This window comes from Carassius auratus, unplaced genomic scaffold, assembly GCF_003368295.1.
Source record: "Carassius auratus strain Wakin unplaced genomic scaffold, ASM336829v1 scaf_tig00215734, whole genome shotgun sequence".
Classification (NCBI taxonomy): domain Eukaryota; kingdom Metazoa; phylum Chordata; class Actinopteri; order Cypriniformes; family Cyprinidae; genus Carassius; species Carassius auratus.
The window spans coordinates 119307-143642 of NW_020528217.1; the positions used below are offsets into that span (position 1 = coordinate 119307).

The 24336-nt window shown below is 36.7% G+C and overlaps 1 long non-coding RNA gene across 1 annotated transcript in view; it reads left to right on the top strand.

Moving 5' to 3' along the window:
- The first annotated feature begins 805 nt into the window (after positions 1–805).
- LOC113095468 (uncharacterized) overlaps positions 806–24336 on the top strand; it is a 60128-nt gene continuing 36597 nt past the window's right edge. Inside the window, exons 1-5 of the long non-coding RNA XR_003288346.1 lie at positions 806–939; positions 5385–5533; positions 11875–12008; positions 18153–18246; positions 18752–18844. This is a non-coding gene — a long non-coding RNA (uncharacterized LOC113095468). The remainder of the gene's footprint in view (positions 940–5384; positions 5534–11874; positions 12009–18152; positions 18247–18751; positions 18845–24336) is intronic.

The following is a 24336-nucleotide window of genomic DNA, read 5'->3' on the forward strand; positions in this document are numbered from 1 at the left end:
TTACTACCTAACTAAACCCCACAGGAGACAGCAGGATGGCTGAGATCTGTGCATCCTATAGCTGCTATAAATGGCCTTTTGGACTAGGAAACAAGCTTTGTTTCGTGAACATTAGAGTATGATTACATGGTACAGCAAACTATTATATATAAAAATAGCAAGTAAAATCCTGTTTTTAAAGAGAATGTACTATTGAACGTGCATCAAGGTGCCTAGAGAAAGAGTTGGGTGTTTCACTTGTACCATTAAAACACTGTTAGACACTTTGGCATCAACATCTCTCTCTCTCATTTTTTTCTTTCTAGCAGACACTATGCCATTATATAGATCAAAAACATACTACTTTTAGACCTTTTTAAACCCGTTTTCTCCTTCATTTGCTCTCCTTCATTCTTCTTTGCAAAAGAAGCCTGTTCCCGTGGCGACATACAAATTATTTTTTTACCACACAGATATAATAATGTCATTTTTTTCCATCCCTTTTTATTAGCATTCATTTTAAAACAAACTTTTGCTGAAGAGGTGTACAGGTAATTTTAGCATCATTATGGAAAGAGAACAGACAAAGAAAAAAGAAAGGAAATGGGGAAAAGCGGGGAGCTGAGTGTGTGGACTCCATTATGGAGAATGGATTATGTTTCTAAATGACCCCATTGCCATCACAGGCAGAAAAGAGGCATGAAAAGGTTGAGCTATTCTCTGCTAAAATAGTGGGCTTTTCATGTTCGAATGGAATGACCTGCCTTCTTCCTCGTCCCAATCTCTTCTGTCATTGTTGTTTTCCCGTCAGAAAGAGGAGCAGGCCCGCTTGCTGCTGTCTGAGGAAGGGAAGGAGCAGCTGATGTTTGAGGTCCCTCTCAACGATTCGGGCTCAGCTGGGTAAGGGATCAGCCTGAAGAGTAATAAGACCCGTGAGACTGGCGAGGTGCAGTTTTTAGGGTAAAACATCACATTTACACAGACACACACACACACAAACACACACAAACAAGAAACATTCCAATAAAAGCTTCTCTGTGAAATACTCATCCTCCAATAATCAATAATCAATAAATCCATCCCAACTTTCATTTCATTTTTAAAACAGGCATGACACTTGGTCAAACATAAAATTTTTCATTTCATGTTGTAGCAGTTGTAGTTCATAAATTGCCTGTTCACGGTTTCAGACTTACCACCTTGCAGTCAACAGCACCAATTTATTTGGACAAGAAGCCCGAAAATGTATGAATTTCATTACAGATGGTTAAGTGTGGCTCAACCATCTGGTCCCAAATGTTTATTAACACTAAGCATACTTTGATTAGGCATATTAAATTATTTTTGAAGGATAATTTGATAACGAAGACTGGAGTAATAACTCCTGGAATAGAAGTGTGGCTCAAGTGTCCAAATACTTTTTTGGGGCCACTATAGCTTAAGAGGTCAGAGGAATGGCATCACTTGTAAAATAAAAGCCATGATAAGATGTGTTAATAAGTAAAATATGTTTTTCAAATGTTTTTTTCATGACAGAGACACTCATGAAGATCTATTAGATGTCCTCGCAGGGTTAAACATGGCTTCAGGCTTGTGAGTTGAGTCTGTAGATAGGTCATGATCCCTGTTAGCTGCTCTTGGCATGTGTTTTGGTTCCCTTAACCTCTAACCTCTGTCCCCTCCACTGAATGGGGTTTCATTTGACCCTAACAGATGGGTTCAGGACTGTCAGAAGGGTGCAGAGTGGAGCCCCTCTTAAGTTTTTCTATAGGCTGGCCTTTTTGTCTTTACTAACTTTATCTGTTTTTTTTTTTATTTTATTTAATTAATTAATTAATTAATTTATTTATTTATTTATTTTTATTATTATTATTATTATTATTATTATTATTAGTAGTAGTATTATTATTAGTATTATTATTATTATTATTATTATTATTATTATTATTATTATTATTATTATTATTATTATTATTATTATTATTATTATTATTATTCCAGCCGCACCTGTTCATTTTCCAGTTTCAGATTTGGTCATTTGGTATTTGGTGATTGTGCCCATTTTGTTAAATAACATTAATCTCGATTAGATTTTTGCAGGTGTTCAAATGATTGGAAATCTGCACCACAGGATAAGTGACATGATGTCTATGCATAAACGACTCAATGGGCTGCACAGATTTCCAGTCTTTTGCTCAGCCAAGTGAAAATGTGCTTGTCAGACATGTGGTTTTGTGTGTGTACGTCTGCCCAAAGCATTCGCATTCATGAGTGTGAGTGTGTGAAGTTTACTTGTGAAGATAAGGGTTTGATTTGCACCTGACTGAAGCATCTCCTCGCTCTGCTTTGTCAGAACTTTTGGTTGGAAAAGCTGCTTTTGTGTTTCAGAGGTTGTGTTGCAAGAAAATAACTTCTTAAATGTATATTGTTCTCAAGCTTCAGAGTCAGATAATTTTGTTGAGAGAGGGGTAGAGGGAGCCACGGCAAGGTGATTGAGTCCCAGCACAGTGGAACTCTGGGTAACACGTTTCTAATTCCTCATCCAGTCCCAAGTGAGAGAGTTCAGAAATGGTAAAGCGCTACCCGTGTTAGCTTCAGCACATTAATGCTAATTAAAAACTCTCCAAGCCCATGTTAATGAGTTGGAAGCGTCCCGAGTCTGTGGGTGGGATGCATCTTCTCCCTAGAGCCGAAGTGGGAAGGCAAGAAGAGGCTGGGGTGAACAGCAGTGTCTACTTGCAAAATCATCGTTAGCTTGCTCTTGCAAAACTGCCATGTTCCAGCAGTTATATAATTTACGGAACATGTCCTAGAGCGTTTTATCCTCTTGTCCTTCTGTTTATCAGCATCATTGATTTGGCCATGGACTTCATGGATTATAGCAGACAAATTGTTTTCAGATCTGGTTAGTTTTTAGGTTCATTATTATTATTATTATTATTATTATTATTATTATTATTGACAAAAGCCCAAAATCTGCTAAAGTACAAAGTGAGTAGCTGAATTAATGTATTGTATGCGTACAGTATAAACAAAGTATGAACATGCATTATTATACATAGTTAGGAAGTTATACAGTTGTTACATACTGTATGTAGTGAGCAGTTGTTGTTGTTCAGTTGTATGTTAGCTTAGGTAAACATTTTAACATATAGATAGATAGATAGATAGATAGATAGATAGATAGATAGATAGATAGATAGATAGATGATAGATAGATAGATAGATAGATAGATAGATAGATAGATAGATAGATAGATAGATAGATAGATAGATAGATAGATAGATAGATAGATAGATAGATTTCATGATGTGATTTAAGCAACTTTGTGGGCTCAAATTTTTTAGGCAATATATATTCCCTAAATGCTTTTTGCCTGCATGAATCAATACCCCATTTCCTGCTCTTTATTTACCACCATTAGTTTCATCTCCATTGTTTCTCAAAATAGCCATCAACCGTTCTGTTAGAATGTAAGCACGGTCCACAGGGATTTTTAAACAGGACTGCTTTATACAGAGGCAGAAATTTTTCTGCAGTATTCAGAATAGTGGTTGAGGATTTTGATTTAAGGATTTAGATTTTAATGAAGTTTTGTTTTTAATGGCCAGTTATTAAAAGATTACTTCTATTTTATTTTATCTCTTCAGTACTTAATTGTTGGTTACAGTTGTGCTCCTGTCTTCTAAAATCCTGTCTTCCCAACTCTACCATCGATGTGCATTACAGACACATCATGCCCTATGCACTAAGAGTATAATAAGAAAAATAAACTAGGGATTCATTTCTTGTAAGGCTGAAAGTTTGTATAGACTATGTATGTTAAGTAATTCAGATCGAATTAATTGTAGGAGTTTAATACTTCATGTTAGAGGTTTAGAACAAATCCTAAGCAAAATGATCAAGGAGCCAATCAATAGAGTTATGCCTCTGTTAAATGATTATATAAGTGGTGAAAGAATGTGAGACAGATGTACTCATTTTAAAATGGCACTGCAAACTGCAGACGGATTGTGTGATTTCACAGAATCAAGAATTGAGAATTAGATTATGGCTCTAATAAGGATCCCTAATTCTCTGTGACTCATGATGTCATGAGGACAGGACATCTTTTCACCCAAAGGCCTCAGTAATGAAAGCACATCTCCTTCATTTATATAGAGCAAAGTCAAAAAGTGCATGCTGCCTGGGCTTAGAGAGTTTGTGGATGTTATTTCCGTGAACTGTCATTAACCGTGTGGCACTCTGCTACCTCTATAGGCCATAACAGTTAGTAAATAAAAATCACATTCATTTTCTCCATAATAAAAAACAATGATGTAAAGATGGTTTTTAATCGATGGTATATCATGTATATAAAATATTTTGTATAATCAATGACTTTAGGTCATTGTTTTTTATTGTAGTGTCTTTTTAGTATTCAGTTATATAATTTGCAATGTTTAATGGGATGAGATGAAAACTTCTATAAACAAGACCATTATGCATTTGGCTCAATAGTAAGTAATATTAAGTCTTCAGTGTGGACAGAATCACAGCAAAACATTCTGTTTTACATGATATCCAACATCGTTTTCACTGTAGTTCATCATCTTTAGCTTGTACAGTTCATTAAAGATCAGCGTCAATTCTTGCGTTAACCCTCATGTAACTCCAAGCGCTCTCTCTCGCTCTCTCTCTCTCTCTCTCTCTCGCCTGGAGACAGAGGAAGCAGATCAGAGGCCTCTGCAGTGAAAAGACCAATTTATATTAATTGTAATGAACTCTAGGGCTTCTTATATGCCATGTAATATGCATGTCTTATAATGTGCTTATACAGTACCATAGAGACTGAGCTGCTGGATTGTGGGAAATTTACTCCTTTACAGAATGCCCCTGTAGACTCAGCTGAGGATAATAAGCCTGTGGAAAGCAGAAAGTTCTCGCAGAATATGAGGAAATACATTAGAGATTAGAGAAAGTAGGACATTGTCAAGGTTTTCTGATAGATAAAAAGCCCCAAATCAGATGCAGAGAGTAGAGCTGGTCTTGGTCCAGTGTAGCTAAAAGGTAGTTCACCCAAACATGAAGTTGTGAACTCACCCTCATGACTTAACTTTATTATGTTGAGAAACTACACTGGAACCCATTGACTTTCATTGTACTGTCAAAACATTGCAATGCATTTCAAAATATCTTCTTTGGTGTTCCATAGAAGGAAGAATGTCTTACAGGTTTAAAAAGACATAAGGGTGAGAATCCTGGCAGAATTTTCATTTTTGGGTGAACTATCCTTTGGAGCTCACCAATGTGGAAGTCGCTGAAAGGAATCAAAACTCAAACCATTGGAAATTCATCTTGTGACACTAAATAGAGATTCTGACTTCTGATGATGCCTTTTTTTTTTTTTTTTTTTTTTTTTTAGGAAGGGCGTCTACGTGTCAATGACCAGCTGATTGCCGTTAATAGTGAGACTCTTTTGGGGAAGTCCAACCATGAGGTCATGGAGACCCTGCGAAACTTAGAGGAATGATCCAGTTGGTTGTACTCCAGCTTCAAGCACCACCTACCCAAGTATGTACTTCTAGAACACATTCATTTTGTCTTAGCACACCAGCTTTGATGTTTACTGGTTTTGAATGTTTCTATCTGGTCCATGCTGGTTGATCATATGAAAGTGAAAAGTGAAAGTGACGTGACATTCAGCCAAGTATGGTGACCCATACTCAGAATTTGTGCTCTGCATTTAACCCATCCGAAGTGCACACACACAGAGCAGTGAACACACACACACTGTGAACACACACCCGGAGCAGTGGGCAGCCATTTATGCTGCGGCACCCGGGGAGCAGTTGGGGGTTCAATGCTTTGCTCAAGGGCACCTAAGTCATGGTATTGAAGGTGGAGAGAGAACTGTACATGCACTCCCCCCACCCACAATTCCTGCCAGCCCGGGACTCAAACTCACAACCTTTCGATTGGGAGTCTGACTCTCTAACCATTAGGCCACGACTTCATATGTACTCCCAGTTGATGGGATAGAGCAGGGGTGTCAAACCCAGCTCCTGGAAGGCTACGCTGTACTGCAGAATTTAGCTCCCACCATAATAAAACACAACAGATCCAGCTTATCAAAGTCTTTGGGAGTGCTAGAAATGGGACAGTAGCTGAGTTTGACACATGAGTTTCTTAGCCAAGCTGGTGGGGATCTGGTTGACCTGGTTAACCATAACACAGCCTGAACTTTCAGTCCTTTTTAGCTCACAGATGTTCAGCATATGCACAGTCATACTTTTTTCCACCAGGATGACTGATATTCTCTTTGACTGTTTACACAGCAGCCGTATGCATTTGTCAGTTTTGATTTAGGGTGGTATATACACAATTTTGTTATGAACAAGAGTGACAACTGCATTCTGCAACCAAACAACCAATTTTGAGGTCTCATAACCACATTTTGAGAGTGAATTCGGATAATCTGTAATGTATAAATGCAACAGCAGTGAACGACGTGTCACATAATGCAGTGTTGAGATCATGTACACTGTGGATTTGTTTGTGTTATGATTTTTCAAGTATTTAAAGCCGATGTGGGTCAACTTTGCAAACTGTGCTCAAGAGTTCGGGCCTCTCATGACAATACAGTGTTTATATGCTATTCATATAAACACTGGCTTTATTGGTTATTTATTCGTACAAACAGTATTCAAGCTTCTACTGTAAGTTTTTGTATGGACAGAACAATTTGACAGTCAGACCTATTAGTAAATATGAATGTCATACCTAATCACTGACTTTTTGGCTGAGGTCAATGCTCTGCCTCTTTGTTCTATGAGTTTTCATGGCCATGTTGTAGATTTATTAGTGAACTGAGAGTTAAGTGATGGATGTGGATGTTAATTTTTGACAGATTTCAGTTTGTCCTGTTTCCTCTTTTTCTCCAACATAGCTGCTAGCATCAGAAGATCTTGCAGGGCCGCAGTTTAACACATCCACAATAAAGTTGAAATATCTGTCACTCCAACTCACTGGCACATTGATACTCCCATGGTAATATCACTGTAAAGTAGTTCCAGTAAAACGAACAATTGTGGTACGCCAGTCTAGACCAAAATCATACATGATCCTGTTTTTATGACTTTTACTAGACAAGCGTTTGGCAGTTTAAGACCGGGTGCAGACATATGCTTGCTATGCCATAAAAGATGGTCAGAATAGCTGGTAATTGCCGTTAGTACTCCACATCCTTTAACTTTCTCCATCATTTCCTCTGTGCTGGTGGAATTCGCCTCCAGCAGGATGTTTTAGCCTTTTCTCCTCCCCTGCACCTGGGTTCGAAAGCAGCCATATGCTCACCCCAGGATTCCCTCTATATCTCACACATACACTCACACGTGTTGACACACTCCACCCCAAGGCCTCCAACCGCTCTAAAGTGGTGTGTAATTAGGCTACACAATGGAGTAGCCCCTCTGGCCTCATGGATTGATGGATACTGGGGGCTCTTTGTGAGGACTGACAGGCTGGGAGGGGCAGCCACGGCCAGGCCAGCGTGTTATTGTTCTCATAAAATAAAGATTCATGTTCATTATGCTTTATGGGCTGTGGATGTCCCCGTCATTGCTGCCAATTGGGCGCAAAATGGAGTCAGGGCCGATGGGATGCTATTAACCTTTGAGTGCAGAGGTGGTATAAGATGCTAGTTGGTGGACAGATGAAAAGAGAAAAGCATAAATGGATGGGTGACAGACTGCAACTTTATATGGGACTAGAGAGCTTGTCGCCGGGTTCGGATCAATAGATCATGCAAGCCAGATGCAGGAGAATGAAAGTTTGGTCCTGAGGTGAAACTAATGGTGAAATATTGCTTAGCATGCGTTTAGTACCACAAATAAGAGTTGTACCCTGTAAAAAATGGGAGATTAGTTTCTACACCCACAAGGCACTAGGAGAATATAATGCTGAAGCTTTTATTTCTTTATATTATGCGGTTTGTACTTAATGAATTTCAGCCCATTGTAGAGTTCCAATTCTTTCTAGCTCTAATAAATAAAGTCTAAAAAGTTATCTTCAGGCCTGGAGCCAGTTTTAATTCTTTGCAGACTTTTCTTTTTTTTAAAGTCTGTTCTCCAGAGTCTCAGAGAGCTTCTGGGAATACACATGCGGATCTGTTCTTGCTTGAGTCTGCTGTGTGTCCATGTCTCCTGACCTAACTTTGCTAATTATGGACAATTTCTTAGACATCAAAGACCAGCTTCACACACATACTCTCAATCCCAGTCTAGTTTTGGCTAATTCTCAAAAAATCCATGAAAAAAGAGACAAACTGTTGAAGAGGAAGAAAGGAAGAGCAAAGCAAAAGAGAATAAAAAACAGATTTTGCCTCCTTAGAAAAGCTCTTGGAACCGTTTTTTCAGCCACTTTCTTAAAAGAAAAAATCCTGAAAGCTTTTTTGGACATGTTACCAGGTAATGTTGGATGATGTATTGAATATTCACCATATATTCGAGAAGATTGTGCTGACAGTTTAAAAATCAGCAGCATGGTGAAAATAGCAATGATTTTAAAGGGCTTTTTATTTGGCCACTAAATAGTTTTTGCGATCCCTCATGAGTATTGAGAACGTTAACAGTCATTTTAATAGCATCTTTCGTTTCAGCTTTGGTTTAGTTGACTTGGCAAGTTCATGTGCATGTCTGTGAATCAGTTCAGTCTTTTGGTTTCAATGAAATGATTAAAAATCAGAAACAAAAGCATGTCAATGTTTTATTTATTTTTTCTAACAATATTTTTTTTTTATGTTGGTGTGTATTTATTCTATAGGTGTACATGCATTTATTTTTAATAATTAACATTTATTCCTATAGATAGACATATAGATCAATTCTGAAAAAAATATTTTATGGAGATGTGCCAGGGCAGTGCCATCTCTCTTCTCTCTGCAGACTAAACACTATTATAGCTGAGTCTGATCTAATCAATCCTTCTCACTGTTTCTCTCAGACAGCCATCTAAACAGTGCTGTCATAATCTCATTACAGCGTGGGCATTAATAATGAAAAGTAGCCCGTGGAGAACCCACATGATCTGTGCCCTGGAGACTGTTTCCTCCTCCTCTTGTGCCAGAGGAATGCTGGGAGGTTTGATCTGGTGCTGCATGCTGTCGTACAGACCTGCCAGGCCACTTTTGTCTTCAACAGCAGGTTGAACTGTACGCTTTGTGATGTTGATTAAGATGTAAGCGGAGTCTGAGGAGATTTTATGGATTGGATCTCAATCAGAGAGGTGTAGATGAGGCTAATAGACAGAGAGAGTATTGTCTGAGGATGGAGAACGCGTGGGGAGAGAGGCTGTGGGAAACAACGTACCTTTTATCCTCTGACCACTGTGTTTTTGTGTAATTTTCAACATTTATGTAAATGAAATGCTGAAAACTTTCTTGACCTCTCATCACAAAAAAGCAGGGATCACAAATACAGACAGAATGTTGTCTAAACTGAGATGGTTAAATCAGCTTAACACTGAATGAAGCTGTAAAGATAACATTGATGTCAATAGAATCACTTTCAGCAGGTTTTTGTTGTTGTTTTTTAGCTGATTAAATAAATTTGAATATTTAAAGTGGCAGACGCCAAAACTGCAGCACACAATTTTAATAAACCTAATTTTGCTATCCATTTGTGTCTTGAACGACCCTCAAGAATTACCTCCATTTAAGTGTGAATGTGAATTAAACCTGCCACACCCAATATGAAGTTTAATAGGAATGACAAAGTCAGTAAAATAATTTACGAAACAACATACTAAACAACATAGACTTCAGTAAATGAAGACACAAATCAGACACAAATAGTCATTTTGTTACACAAGGCATAATGTTATATAATGTATACTAACTGTAAAAGTGTATCAGAAACATTACAGCAGTTTAGTGGGTTTCTTTCAATTTTAAAATCTAAATTCTGATTCCTGATTGCTGCCTTAATTCTGCAAATGTGAACGTCAATATTGTTGCAACAATCCCTTAATGCCTCCATCCACTGCATGAACTTTCTAAAACACTCTGCACTACACTTTTTACACCCCCTCTTCCCACTGTCAACATTTCCTGTTCATTTTTATTGATTCAACTGCGTTTTCAGAATCTCATCCTCTCAAAATTGCAAGCTGTATGTCCTCTTTTTTTATTCTGATAAATATTATAAGGGAAATGGAAAAGTTGGCTGGGGAATCCTCATTGATCCCCTCCTGTAATCTCATTTAGTCCCAGTCACTGTTTCCTCTCCTGTTCCCCACAGGCCACCCCCTCCATGGCCCTGCTCTTACTGCTGTTAACATTAAAAGAGCCACATTATAAACTTCTGAAGCATTTTTCATACATTTTCCCCAAAGTCCACAAAAATTGTTAGTCAAGCTTTCTTGCACCAAAACCACTCTCAATTCAGTTATACCCAACCATTTTCCACTATCTCTCTCAACCTTTGAATTAAACAAACTGTTTCTGCTACTCTGCTACTTTAAGGTTTAAAAACACTCCAGGACTTTTGCACAGATATTTGCTTTGTTTTACTTTGTATGAATTATTGAAGTTGACAGGTTCCACAGTAAATCGTAGTGTATGATTTTCACTGATACTTTTCACACACTGTTTATCAAATACTATGAATTTGGACATAGTCTTTTGCCCTACTTATTAATTTATTTTATTTTTTACAAACAATTTATAATGGAAGTAGGAATATTTGGACATACAGTAGCAATTATTTTCATTCATTAATCATTGTGCATCTCATAGCAGCGATTGAAAGTATTGTAACGTTTGATCCTCAGACATTTAGAGTTTGATGGCCAGTTATTCTCTAATGTTAATAAGTGGATGATGCCCAGTGTTTTAAAAATCTGTTCCGATTTGAAAATAAATATGAAAATCATCCACCTCAGCCAAATCTTAACAATTAAGCATGCATGTTTAAACATAACACAACGTAACCCAGAAGAACTTTTGCGATTTCCTTCAAGAGTAAATTATAAGTATATTTTATATACATTAATGTGTAATACTTTGTTTCGTAATTGTTTTTATTAATTTGTTTGTTTATTGTATTTGTATTTTGTGTTCTACAATATTTCTTTATGTATAATCTTTGCTATGAAATAGCCTGTGAAGCTGAATGTGGCAATAAACATAAATTAACTGTAACTTAAACATAACAACGCTGAACAGGTGCCCTGGTGCCCTTTTTTCCAGAGGGACACGACTTCTTGTCCCTCTTCATAATTGCTGTTTTCAGACCTTCAGACACTCAAGGCTTAAGCACACACAACACACACACACACACACACACACACACACACACACCTTGATTTCCAATTTATTATTCAAGCAGTTATCTTTCCTAATGATCCACAGTTAAACAATTGCCGGCAGCATGTGCAGTTTCCGAAAAGACCATTAGAAGACCCATCTGATGCGCTGCACCCTGCCTCTCTCTAGCATTTGAAATCTGCCAATCGAATTAACATATCTCATAGTGGCGCTTCAGGCCTGGGGGCAATATAATGAAATGAATTACCATTCTGTTTTTCTCTCTGGGAAAGAAGAGACCAAAAATCTGTAACATCTGTGTGAGTGGCTTAAATCCTTCACGCCACTGACATCTAGACTGATCAGATGAATTAAGAGCACTTCCAGAAGCACATTCTTGTGCTGTTTTCATCTCTCGTTCTCTTCCTTCCTCCAAAATCCAAATCTTAATGTGGTATTTGTTTTGTGATGAATCCTGAAGCCGGCGTAATGATCTGCCTGCTATTTGAAAGTCTTTACCTATCCCGGTGTTCAGATTTGCCGCTTCTGTTTCCATAATTCACAAACAGAATCAATACAGTGACACGGTTTCTCTAATTTTCTCTCGCAGGAGTTCCAGGAAGCATGGCAAATTCTCAATCGATCATTTGATAGCTGCGTGGGGCAGGCATGGTAGCTCGGCCAATCAGATGGCAGCACTCAGCCCCCCAGTGGTGATGAACAGCATCTAAGAGAGATATACAGGTGAGTGACGGGCTCGCTGTGTCTTTATCTCACAGTCGGTCCGCAATGAGACGTTCAAGGAGAAGGCCACACAGATATCTAGTGCTAATACATTTCTGTCGTCTGGAGCACATTTGCTTGCAGATTGCCTTTTCATCAGCTAGACTGATAAAGTACGACTCTTCATTGTGACTTACAGGCTGTGGAAACAAAACAAATAGTAAATTTGACATCGTAACACAAAATTACTTTAGTATAATGAAAACCGAACCATGGTCTTTGTAATGTATGAGAAGACAGTGGTATTAAATTAATAAAAAGCAATCGTAACAATGTTAAAGAAGATTTCTATTTCAATTTCATCATGGCTTTCACATAAATATTAGCAAAACACTGTAGAAAACAGTTATTTGAAATTTTAATAATTTATACTTTTTTATTATATAAATATATTTTTTTTATTTAATAAATTGAATCTTGCTGAGCACAGCAAGAGATGGTCAAATGTAATCTTTAACAAATCTCAACATGAATGTCTGGTATTTGTCATATTGCACATACTAATGTTATGATTTCAGTTTTATTCCACATGGATTGGTCTTGCTTCATAGAGACCAATATATTATATTGAGACCTTTTAAATGCTGCTAAGTTCCGTAGCAGTTTTCTGTCCATGTGTCATACTGGAAATATGTTTGTACATGAATGTCTGTCACTATTATTACAGTGCGCTTGTCATACATGTGCTATGTTTTTAAGTCTCTCTTTCATGCCTAGAAAGACCCTTTTATCACAGCTGTATTAGAAACTGGAAGTTTAACTCGTATGAGAATTGGAGCACATTTGCAATTCTTTTCATGTGAATTGCCTGTGTGCATAGCCTGTCGTGTGGACCATCCTTTTAACCGAACATGAAAGAGTAACACTTCTCCTCCAGGATTTCAACACAACTAGAGACAGGCAGAAAGAGAGTGGGGCTTAAAATGGAGCTGCCTGCTTCACGTGTCTGCAGTTTTCTTCTCGAGGAGTGTGTTTCACACATACTGGACTCATTGGGATTCCCAGAGTGCATAATGCTAGGAAACATACAAATAATCCAATATCAGCCACATCAGCTTCATATATCCAACACAATATGAAGACACCTCATGCTTCTCCCCGTTGTTTATTTCCTTGATAGACAGATGCTCTGACGCTCATAAATATGCAGTTCAAATATATGTATTCTCTCTCTCTGACTGGAAATGGTTCTAGGTATGGTTGTCTTTTAATCAAAGGTAGTATGACAGCAATAAGGCAGAAAAAAGCAAAGCAAGCCCTCCACTCATGTTGTGATTGTGTGTTTGTGTTGGTTTCTCTCACCCTGACCTTGAATCATTAAGTTGATGTGCGCTTTATCTAGGGCATGTTTCCACAGGCTAAACAGTAATGCTGTCCACTAGTAACGTAGCATAGCAAACAATTTAAAATGCATAATGCCCTCATCAAGTGCTGAGCTTTTTAGCATGGCATAGCATTTGGGCCAAGGAAACCAATTTACTGGTAGTTGCTTGAGCTGTAAATAAAAGTGAAAAAATGATTTCGTACATATGTATGGGTATTGTGTTTGCTTTTAAAGTGGTGCTCCTCGGGAGAATCGCTCTAATTATAACCCTGGATATCAGTGGGATGGGAGCTGAAGACAGGGCGGAAGTGTGGGATGGAATGAATATTACTGTTTCTGAACTCTGTCCATCTCAGAGTTTATATCCCCTATAATTACTTCATAAGAAGATGAACTGAGTTCTGTGGAGTTTAACTTAAGAGTGTTTTTATTTGCTTCATTAAAGGCATTTTTATTTTTATTTTATTTTGCTATACTTGAAAAAAAAATAAAACACTGTGGTACCATGATAGAGTGTTGAATCCAATGATGTATCAGATGATAATACTATGGTATACCGTGGTAGTGAAAGATTGTCATATTCGCATATCATAGTGTTTACATAATATTCCATGGTATTTAAATGCATAGTTCATTTAAAAAACCTGGTATTATTGTGGTACATGCCCAAGACTACCAATGATACTTGTTTTAAAGTTACAAGAAAAAAGAGACTGGAAGAGGATATGTTGCTTGTTGAATTGGAATGCATCGGCAGCTAAATGTACAGCTGTACTGATACAATACTATGTTAAACAATTTTAACGCCTGGGAGTAAAAAAAGAGCAGACATAGGCATAAATTAGAAAAAGTGTAATGGCATGAAAGAGAACGTAATTTGGTCCGGTTTTCTGAATGTGCACACCCAAATCACACAGAAAAGTGCCTCTCAGACAGTGCACGAGTACTGAAATCAGTTCTCTTTCACGTCTTATCTCATGAACGGAGAAATACACACAAAATTATGTCAAATGGTATGTTTTGAAAAGTATTCATGTAAACACACTCAGTTACATCATCATAAACAGTTGGGAGGCCGCTTTTTCCTTTCAGTTTTAAAGGGAAAGCGCCCTAAGTTAGTTCCTGTAGTATGTGTCATTAATATTAATCAAACAACAAAAGAAAGAGAAAAAAATCACTTGCTGCTCTTGACATAATTACTTTAGTAGCCCTAATAAGAATTAATCTAAATTTAATTTAGATTAAATTCGCACAGCAGTTAAATCTGTGTCTATATTGCATGTGAAAGTGAAAATGAGGTGACATTCAGCCAAGTATGGTGACCCATACTCAGAATTCGTGCTCTGCATTTAACCCATCCAAAGTGCACACACACGGAGCAGTGGGCAGCCATTTATGCTGCAGCGCCCAGGGAGCAGATGGGGGTTCGATGCCTTGCTCAAGGGCAGCTTAGTCATGTTATTGCCAGCCTGGGATTCAAACCCACAACCCTAGGGTTAGGAGTCAAACTCTCTAACCACTAGGCCACAACTTCCCAAAATCCTTGTTCAAGCCTTAATGTTCAATCCTTAATATCATGTTAGAAAAGCTAAATAAATGCATTACACTCTAACCAAAGTCATTCGATTTTAGTTGACTAAATCTAGACTAAAACTAAAACAGTTCAGATCAGTAAAACATGACTAAAACTAAAATGGCATTTTTGTAAAAAGACTAAAACTAAATCAAAATTTGCTGTCAAAACGAACACTGTTGTAGAGTAATTTAGACTAGAGTAATTTGAGTAATTTGATGACTTTGCCAAAGCAGTTGGTCTTTTAACTCAAACATGGGACTTCAATTCCCACAGCTGCCATACTGAGCATTGCAATTTCTTCCATTCTTTTTTCTACAATATATACTGATTGTGTGTGTGTGTGTGTGTGTGTGTGTGTGTGTGTAATACAGTATTTTCATAACAGGAAATGCCTTATGTTCTCATAGCAATACTCATGCAGCCAAACCTCCCCTGTTCCGCTCACTGTCATTATGAATATTGTACACAGATGTGAAATATTATATCTGTCCAGTATCTGTGGTAATAGATTCATATCCAGCCCTCTTGGAGAGAAACTTGGCATTTATTTCAGTTAATGTTTTACATAAGGATGTGTTTTGCTAGTGCAGGCGAAAGGTCGGGCAGTGCACACCGTTTAAGATTAATGACCCCTTTTTTAGCTGGAAGAGCCATATATCCATCATCTTCTGAAGGAACAACTTATTTCATTTCCACTACACCACACTTTAGCAGATAAATAATTGTGAGTGTGTGTGACTGCGAATGTGTCTACTTGCGTTTATATGCAACAAATACATTTTCAATCACTCCAACATCAGTTCATCTCTTAAGTGTGTGTATGTTCATGTGTGTGTGCATGCATGAGTCTGTGCGCTTGATGTATTATGGCAGTTGTGCAGCACACAAACAGATGAGATATATAATACTAATAAGCATGACCCAGTGCAGTCTGATGAGTACTGATGAAGTTCTGCTGGGTGGGGCGCACTGATCTATGTGATTGTCAGGCCCGAAATCCAGCTCTACTCCGCCAAAACACAGACACTCCATCAAGAAGACAGAACAACTTGCTATCCATATCCCAGCAACCCACAGGAAGTTTAAAATGTTAAGTTTATGTATTTTATTGAACCCCCCCCCCCTTTATCTCTCTCTAAGCTAAGTTCACGAGACATCATCCAGTTTTGTAGTAGAGCAAACAAAACTGAATTATTATTTTTTTTTTTTTGTCTCTCATATGATATATAGTTTAGCAGAATCACACGAACAAGAGTGCTGTTTTTCTCAAATATCTGCACAATTGCAAATGTGATTGTGCTTTATACAGAAATCTAATATTGTGTTACATTTTTGAAAGAGTATTGTCAATATTGTCTGTTTTGATGCATTTTACAAACAAAAGTCGTTCCAAGCAAAGCCATGGCAGAACTGTTTCACTGTTCAGAACATAATTAATGTGTGATTAATTTGCGGTTAATTGTATATATTACATTTAATGGATATATTTACTTTATGTGCATATTACATTTACAGCCAATATATATTGTACCAGCTACCTTAAGCTACCTTTTTTTTTCTTTTCTTTTTTGGTGATAATCGTATATTAAATAATGTGCAAAACAATCTAATATCAGTTTCTATCAATGTCTGTTTTATATTTATAATTTATTGTTATTATATTATTTTCTAGTTTATTCATTTGTTTTATAATTTTTTTTTTTCCCTTAGCCACCATATACTGTAGCAGCTGTCATATGCTGTTGACTCTGATAAAGGAAAATGGGTTAGAAAATGATTACAAGGGTTCAGTACAGTATATACATCTGGAACTGTTGAGTGGCTGTTCATACTGTAGATTGTTTGCAAAATGCATTCGCAAAGTGTCTGGGAATCTGCGGCATTTGTTTTCAGTTTTACATGGCTTTCAGACAAAGCCCCCCAGCCTTTGTTTTGGTTCAGCACTATTTGGCCTAACAGACATTTATGATGTCTTTGTCATGTGGGGCTCCAGATACAGTAGTTGAAAACATCAAGTAAATAATAAAGGAGAATTCTGGGTAAATGCTCATGAACCAGCCTTGAGTTAAATAAACATGCTCAGAAACAGCTTGTTGTGTCTTTGTTTCTGCAGCAGGTTGTTTAAGTCTTCTGTGTCTCCTAGCGAGAGCCAGGCAGCAGTAGTGTGCAGTCTCTTTAGCCAAATGAGACATGAACCGAGTACACAGTCATTGCATCATCCTGCTAACTGTGCCTCCTGTTTCATTCATCTCTTCACTTCACGTTCTGGTGGGCTGTTGGTCTCATCCTTTTTAACCTGCTAACACAGTATACTGTATAAATCACACAAACAAATATTCACTAACAATATAACTTTTCAATTTACTGTACATTCAGTTAAAATAGGGCTATGTATTTAAATCAATTACTTAATTAAAATTGAGGTGTAACATTTGTTTATTTAAGTGTTAAATTAATTGAATTTAGCAAGGATGCATTAAATTGTTTACCATTTTTTTTAAGTCTATTTTTAAATAAATGCTATTCTTTTGAACTTTTCTGTTCATGAAAGAATCATGAATAAATGTGTCACTGTTTCCAGAAAAATATTACAGTGATGACAAATGTTTCTTGAGCAGCAATTCAGCATATTAAAATGATTTCTGAAGGATCATGTGACACTTAAGACTATAGTGATGATGCTGAAAATTACATTTTAAAATATACTGAATGGTGATTTTATTGATATTGATATAGTGATTTTTTTTTGTGTGTGTGTGATCTACACTGTTGAAGTTAAATATAAATAGTACTGAACTAATTAACAGACTGAGTTAAACAATACTCATTAAGGATATAGATGAATAATAGACTAATTATGCCAATACTAGTGATAATACACATATGTTCAGTTATAGAGAGACAGTCTCTGGCAGACAGACACATAGAGACTCCCTTACAACCTTAACCAAGCTTAGAGGAGGAAAAATTAAGTCAATCCGAGGACCCAGTCCCATTATCATAGGAGCGATAGATCATTAAAGGTGAGTGGAGATTGCAGTGTGTTGGAGCTGATAATGGTCTCTGTCTCTGTCTGTCTCAGACTGTCACCCTTCTCCACCGCTGGCCTGACCCCAACAGACCCCTCTTAAATGATCCCACATAATATTACCTGAGAGCTCTAATGATTCCTTTTCTCTCTCTTGGTTTGCCCGTTCTCTCACAGTTTCAAATGGGGGATACGGTCACGTGGAAGAGGGGGATGATGAAGGCTTCACTGCAAATCCTCATAGACAGGACAGCCTGAAGCTCCAGCAGAGGTAACATGGATTTGCCTTGGACTGAAAATGACAAACATGTCTCTTTTTCCACGTAGGGGTTGCACCGGCTAGTTGGTTAATTTAAAAAGCAGTTGGTCACATGATCTGAGTGTTTGTCTATACTTGGCAAAATCAGGAGGACAATCCCTCTATCCACAAACTGCACTCCACAAACCCAGTGTAGCTACATTGTGTGATATTAGGTTTGTAGTGAAAATGCCAAAAAAAAAAAAAAAAAAAAATTATTGAGATGAGAAGTTTGTAGGGTTTACAAGCCAGAAATCTTTTAATCCATCCTGATCATAATAAGGTGTCAATGAATGAGCAAGTGGAACATGAGTATTTTGTGGTGCTTCATTTTCAGCAGACTAGTAAACAAGTAGTTGTTCAATCCCTATATGTTATTTTAAACAGCAGGTTCAGTGACTTACTGCGGTCTTAGTAAAGATACTGAGGAAATGTGTGTGTGTGTGTGTGTGTGTGTGTGTGTGTGTGTATCGTTTAGGTCTTCATTCAGCTGACACTTCTTTGACTGATGGAGGTCAGCAGGGTCATACTGAGCAGAATCATTTGAAGTCATCTAAGAGCATGGATCTAGGTAAGGCATCCACATCATCGTGTGTTTTCCCTGAATGCCTTCTCTATGTGCTGTCCCATCAATATATATATATATATATATATATATATATATATATATATATATATATATATATATATATATATATATACACATATATATACACACATATATATATATATATATATATATATATATATATATATATATATATATATATATATATATATATATATATATATATATATATATATATATATATAATTTTTTTTTTATTTTTTTTTTTTTATATATAATACTACTATTCAGCAGGGACACGTTAAATTGATCAAAATTGACAGCAAATGAATTTATAATGTTACAGGAGATTTATCTTTTAAATTATTGACATTATTTAGAAATGTATTTTCATTAAAAAATGTGTCACGTTTCCACAAAAATATTAAGAAGCTTAACTATTCTAAAACTGATGCTAAAAAAAAAAGAAAAATGTTTTTTAAGCACTGACTCAAAAATGAGTCAAAAATGATTTCTGAAGGATCAAGTGACACTGAAGACTGGAATAATGGCTTCTGAAAATTCAGCATTATATCTAATTTAATAAATTAAATTAATATATGTTTAAATAAAAACAGATATTTAAAATTGTAAAAAAAATATTTTAAAGTATTAATGTTTATGATTAATGTTTAATGTTTAAAGGAGACTTATTTCCAAAAAAAATTATTATAAATAAAATGTGTAATTATTATATTATATTATATTATATTATATTATATTATATTATATTATATTATATTATATTATATTATATTATATTATATTATATTACATTATATTATATTACATTAGATTATAGTTAAGTAAAAAATACTTTATTTTATATATATACTGAATGTATTATATTCAGAATATGTCAAATTAAGATGAGTGGAAACCATCCATGTTCTAGCAGTCTCTTCATTGTGAAGTGTGGGCTGACTGGAGGATGAATCAATGCTCCTCCTCACTGAAACACAATTAATCTCTCATGTTCCAAGATTACCTTGAAAATCTAATCAGCAGCGCTCTGTATCTGATACATCAGCCACCGCTACAGTCCATATCTGTGTGATGGCTTTTTAAAAAAACAATATTGAAAGTATTGAAGAGCTCAATATGATGCGAGCGGATGGGGGCTGCTCTCTGGTGACCGTGGCAACTGTAGCTATGGTGGGCGACACAATGGCCAGCCTGAGCTGGCCCCGCGGTCCAATTCAAGCATGAATAAAAACCCACTGTAATTTGGTTCCAAGTGCTGGTTATGAAATTGGATCTTCTTTGATACGAGAGCTAGGATATTAATAATACATAACCAATAAAGAGAGAACCCTTTAGTTCATGAATAATAGAAAGTTTGAATAGTTTTTTAATTGAAATTGTTGTTGGTGTACGCTCATTTACCTGGGTGTATGCACATTAAAAGGAAAAAAGTCGAGTGAATTATGCCACCGGCCTTCTCTCTAGATCCCCTCAGAGGCATTAATAGCTGTGAGGATATAAACCTGTACGGTAGATTTAGGTTTACAGCTGCTGTAATGGCTTTGTTTTGATTACTGTGCATGCGCTGATATGACTGCTTTAGTGGCGATTTGTTTTCCTGGCCGGTTGGCAGGCCAGTAACTTTGTTAATGAAGAGTGCAGGAAGTACACCAGTGTTGTTTTGTTACTGTTGATGGGGTTATAAAGTAAATCGTACCGTCATCTATTGAAAAATGCAATAACTGTGTTGGAATAGCTGAGCAGCTGGGTGAATTTCATTTAACCACTCAAGAACAAATTAATTGGAAAATAAAAAAATAATTAAAAAAAGTTATTTGTATATACATTTATATTTGAATATATGTTTGTGTATATAGAGAGAGAGAGATGCATATATGTATGCACACATACATAATAGTATTTTTTTTTTTTCATGAAAATCGTCATTGTACTAATGCATAACAACTGATTTTAATAAGAAACAAATATTTGTATTCTATTCTATTTTTGCTTTTTATATGTAATGTTTGATATCATTTTTATTTTATTTTATTTTATTTTATTTTATTTTATTTTATTTTATTTTATTTTATTTTATTTTATTTTATTTTATTTTAATATGTGCTCATGTACATCACGCTCCATGCTTTTGTTAATTTCAATTCAGACGTCTTATATATTTCTCTGATCTTGTCCTACCCTTTAAACTTCTCTCAGCTCGGCATAAATAAAGGCAAAAAAGATGAGAGACTAGGTTAACGATACCCATACCGGCAGCAAATGTTCAGATGGGGTCTCTGCAGCGCTCCACAGAGCAGTTTAAGGGAGTCCATCAGTTACTGTCTTAGCAAGGAGTTTTTTCGCAGAGAGCCGCAGGGGAGAGCGATGACAGACTTCTCCCACCTTTCCTCCCTCAGGATGGAGACAGGAAAGAAAAGGAGTAATGAGAGAGAGAGAGAGGAGATTATACAGGTGCTGGAGGTGCAGATGAGAAGAGAGAAGAGGGTCCACTGGATGACTGCCTCTAAGGAACGGAGGGATCACTAAAACAGAAATGAGATGGCACGTTTTCTAGTCATTTTCTGTGCAGGCTTGATGGGTGCGACGGCTCTAAAAATTGAATGCTCACCATGACAATTGAACAGTGCAGCACATTTCCACACATTAGCTAAGGATGACCTTATTAGCTCTGTTTTTTTTTCCATAACACACTGAATGATAAATATTTCACTCTCTTAAAATGCTGTATGCAGGAGAATTTCAATTACACTTCATTAGTTTTCCATATTTGGTTCTCGTAAAGTAATGTTTCAGTGGCGGCAGTCGACTATGCCAACAATTGATTGGCTTTTATTGTCGTAAGAGTGCGTGTTCTGATTTTTCACAGAATAGACACAAAGCAAAGGACTTTCTCATTCAAAACAACCTTTTTTAGCTAGTTTCTATGTGACTTAATGGAGAAACATAATGGACGTAGAGCTGTTTTTATCTATCTGACCTCATCTCAACTCTTATCTAGAGACACCATAGTTGTCAATTACAGTGGTCATTGGCCATGGTCGATTTTGTCCCCAACACTTTATAAAATTAGCTTGTAGCAGGGGTGTATGATACAGAAGAATTTTTGTAAGATATTGTGTTAAATTATGTGCAAAACCTAATTAATATTCATGAGCTAAGCCTTCATTTTGTGACATAAGTATGTTTGTAAAGTCTCCTAAACTGTTCCCACCACTTTTTAAAACAAAGCGGTGCCCATGTGAGCCACTTGCTATCTTAAAACCGATCCTGAACAATCACTCACAAATATAGTTGTTAAAATATAGTTATTTTTTATTTTATTTTTTTTTATTGCTGCAATTAGTTAAAACAACTTAAAATATGATCAAGTCTAATCAGGGAATCATTTGCTAATTCCCAGCACTGGTTCTTAAATGCTAATATATTTTATCATTCAAGATGAAAAACACAAAGGTATAGCACAGTCTGAACAACCACTGCAGTGAATGAAGTGTGTAAAATAAAATAGGTACTAACATAATTGTGTTTCTCGCATGAACCTAATACCATCCTCTCCAGAGAAAATGCTTCATCCCCATGTGCTCATACAATCGCACTTCAAGATGAATACTTGCACTCAAGAGTCTTTTATTCCTGGCTTCTTTTGATCAGAAACTGTCCTAAATGCTTGTCTTTCATCTTCGTTCGGAGGTCCAAGGTCAGAGAGTGTTATTCTCCTGAGCTTTTGTTCTCACCGGCAGAGCAGGAATACATTTGTTCGATGAGCATGAGTCTTTCTGGAGAAGCATTATTCATTGACCTATTTTGTATTGTTTTACCCCTCTTTGTGGAATCAGAATTAGATTTGTAATGCAGGAAATCCACCTTTCTCCACATTGTGTTTTAAGAAAGAGCTGAATAGAAAAAACAGGTAAATGTTTATAAGAGATGGACATTGTACAGTCTACAGTTGGTTTGTTATGAGCGTGCAGGACATTAATGTTTTTTTAGTTCTCAATCATAATTCAGGTCTTTTTGCTTGTTTTATACACTTTGGTTATACAACAGAAAGTCTTTATTTTCACCTTCATACTCTGTCATTGGTATTTGATAAAACAGATCATTTCTTCTATTTGCACTGTTGAGCTTGGTAAGTCCATCTACTAAAATGTAATTGGCCTAGAATCACACAGAGCATAAATCGTCCCATGGACATGAATGATACTTTAAGAGATACTCCACTCCAAAATGAAAATGTTGTCATTAATCCCTTACCCTCGTGTCATTTCAAACCCTTAAAAGCTGTGTTCGTCTTGATGAAACACAATTTAAGATATTTTGGATGAAAACCGGGAGGCTTGTGACTGTCCCATTAATTGCTAATGCCGCGTTTCCACCGAAATTACCCGGAACATTTGTACCAAGAACTTTTTTTCCCAGGAACTTTTTTCCCCTTAGACCTGTTGCTTTCTGCGTTTCCACCGCTGTGTAAAAAACCGGGAAGATTAGGCAAATAGACTGGTGATGTAGGTTTGCGTGCATTTCTCAATAAAAAGTACGCTGATTTTGGATGTGCATCCTCGGTAGTTAGTTCAGACTTTGCGCATTCGGCTCGGGAGTGTGATGTCGCGATGACGCAAGTCCGGTAAATCTGCTAACAGCACCGTACTTGATAACTTCAGTCAGCTGACCATGGCTACTTCAATTTTCCTCTCTGTATATTTACAATAAAGCGAAATAGGATATCAAATACCACTGCCTCCTTTCATTTTCATTTAAACATAATAACAGCTGCAGAAATGTTAGTTCAGGGATATGTGTATATACAGTCATTACAATGAAACGAAATATTATATAAATTTGCCTTTTTTATTTTCATTTTAAACATATAGATAAATTGAATACAGACCAAAGATAACCTGTTAGATTTATCCAAAACAAATGATATGTTATGTTTAACCACTAAAGAGACATCAGAAACAGCGGCACATATCAGAAGGTCTAGCCGAGGTGAGGCTGCTCTTGGCGGATACATGAGGACTGAGCTCCCGCTGATCGCGTGGAGCTCACGTCTGTCACGTTCGGTGATACAGGAAACACAGGAGAGATCCAAGTACAGGTAAGAGGTTTATTGAGGGGCAATCCAAAAGGGTAAAACAGTCCAGGCAGGGTCAAAACCAGAATATCAAATAAACATGAAAACAAAACAAGAACACACGGCAAGAGCAGACTACGGATAGTATCACACATAAGACAAGGACTCCGTGACACAGACTCAGACAGACCGGGTATAAATACACAGAAGGATGATGAGGGAACTGGAGACAGGTGGGGAACAATCAATTAACTCAAACAAGGAGGAAGGTGACCAAATAAGGGAACAGGAAGTGATAAGGTGACAGACACTGTGGAAAAGGAGGACACCTAGTGGAAACCCAGGGAACACAACCCAGACACTGTGACAGTACCCACCCCCCTGTACGGAGTGGCTC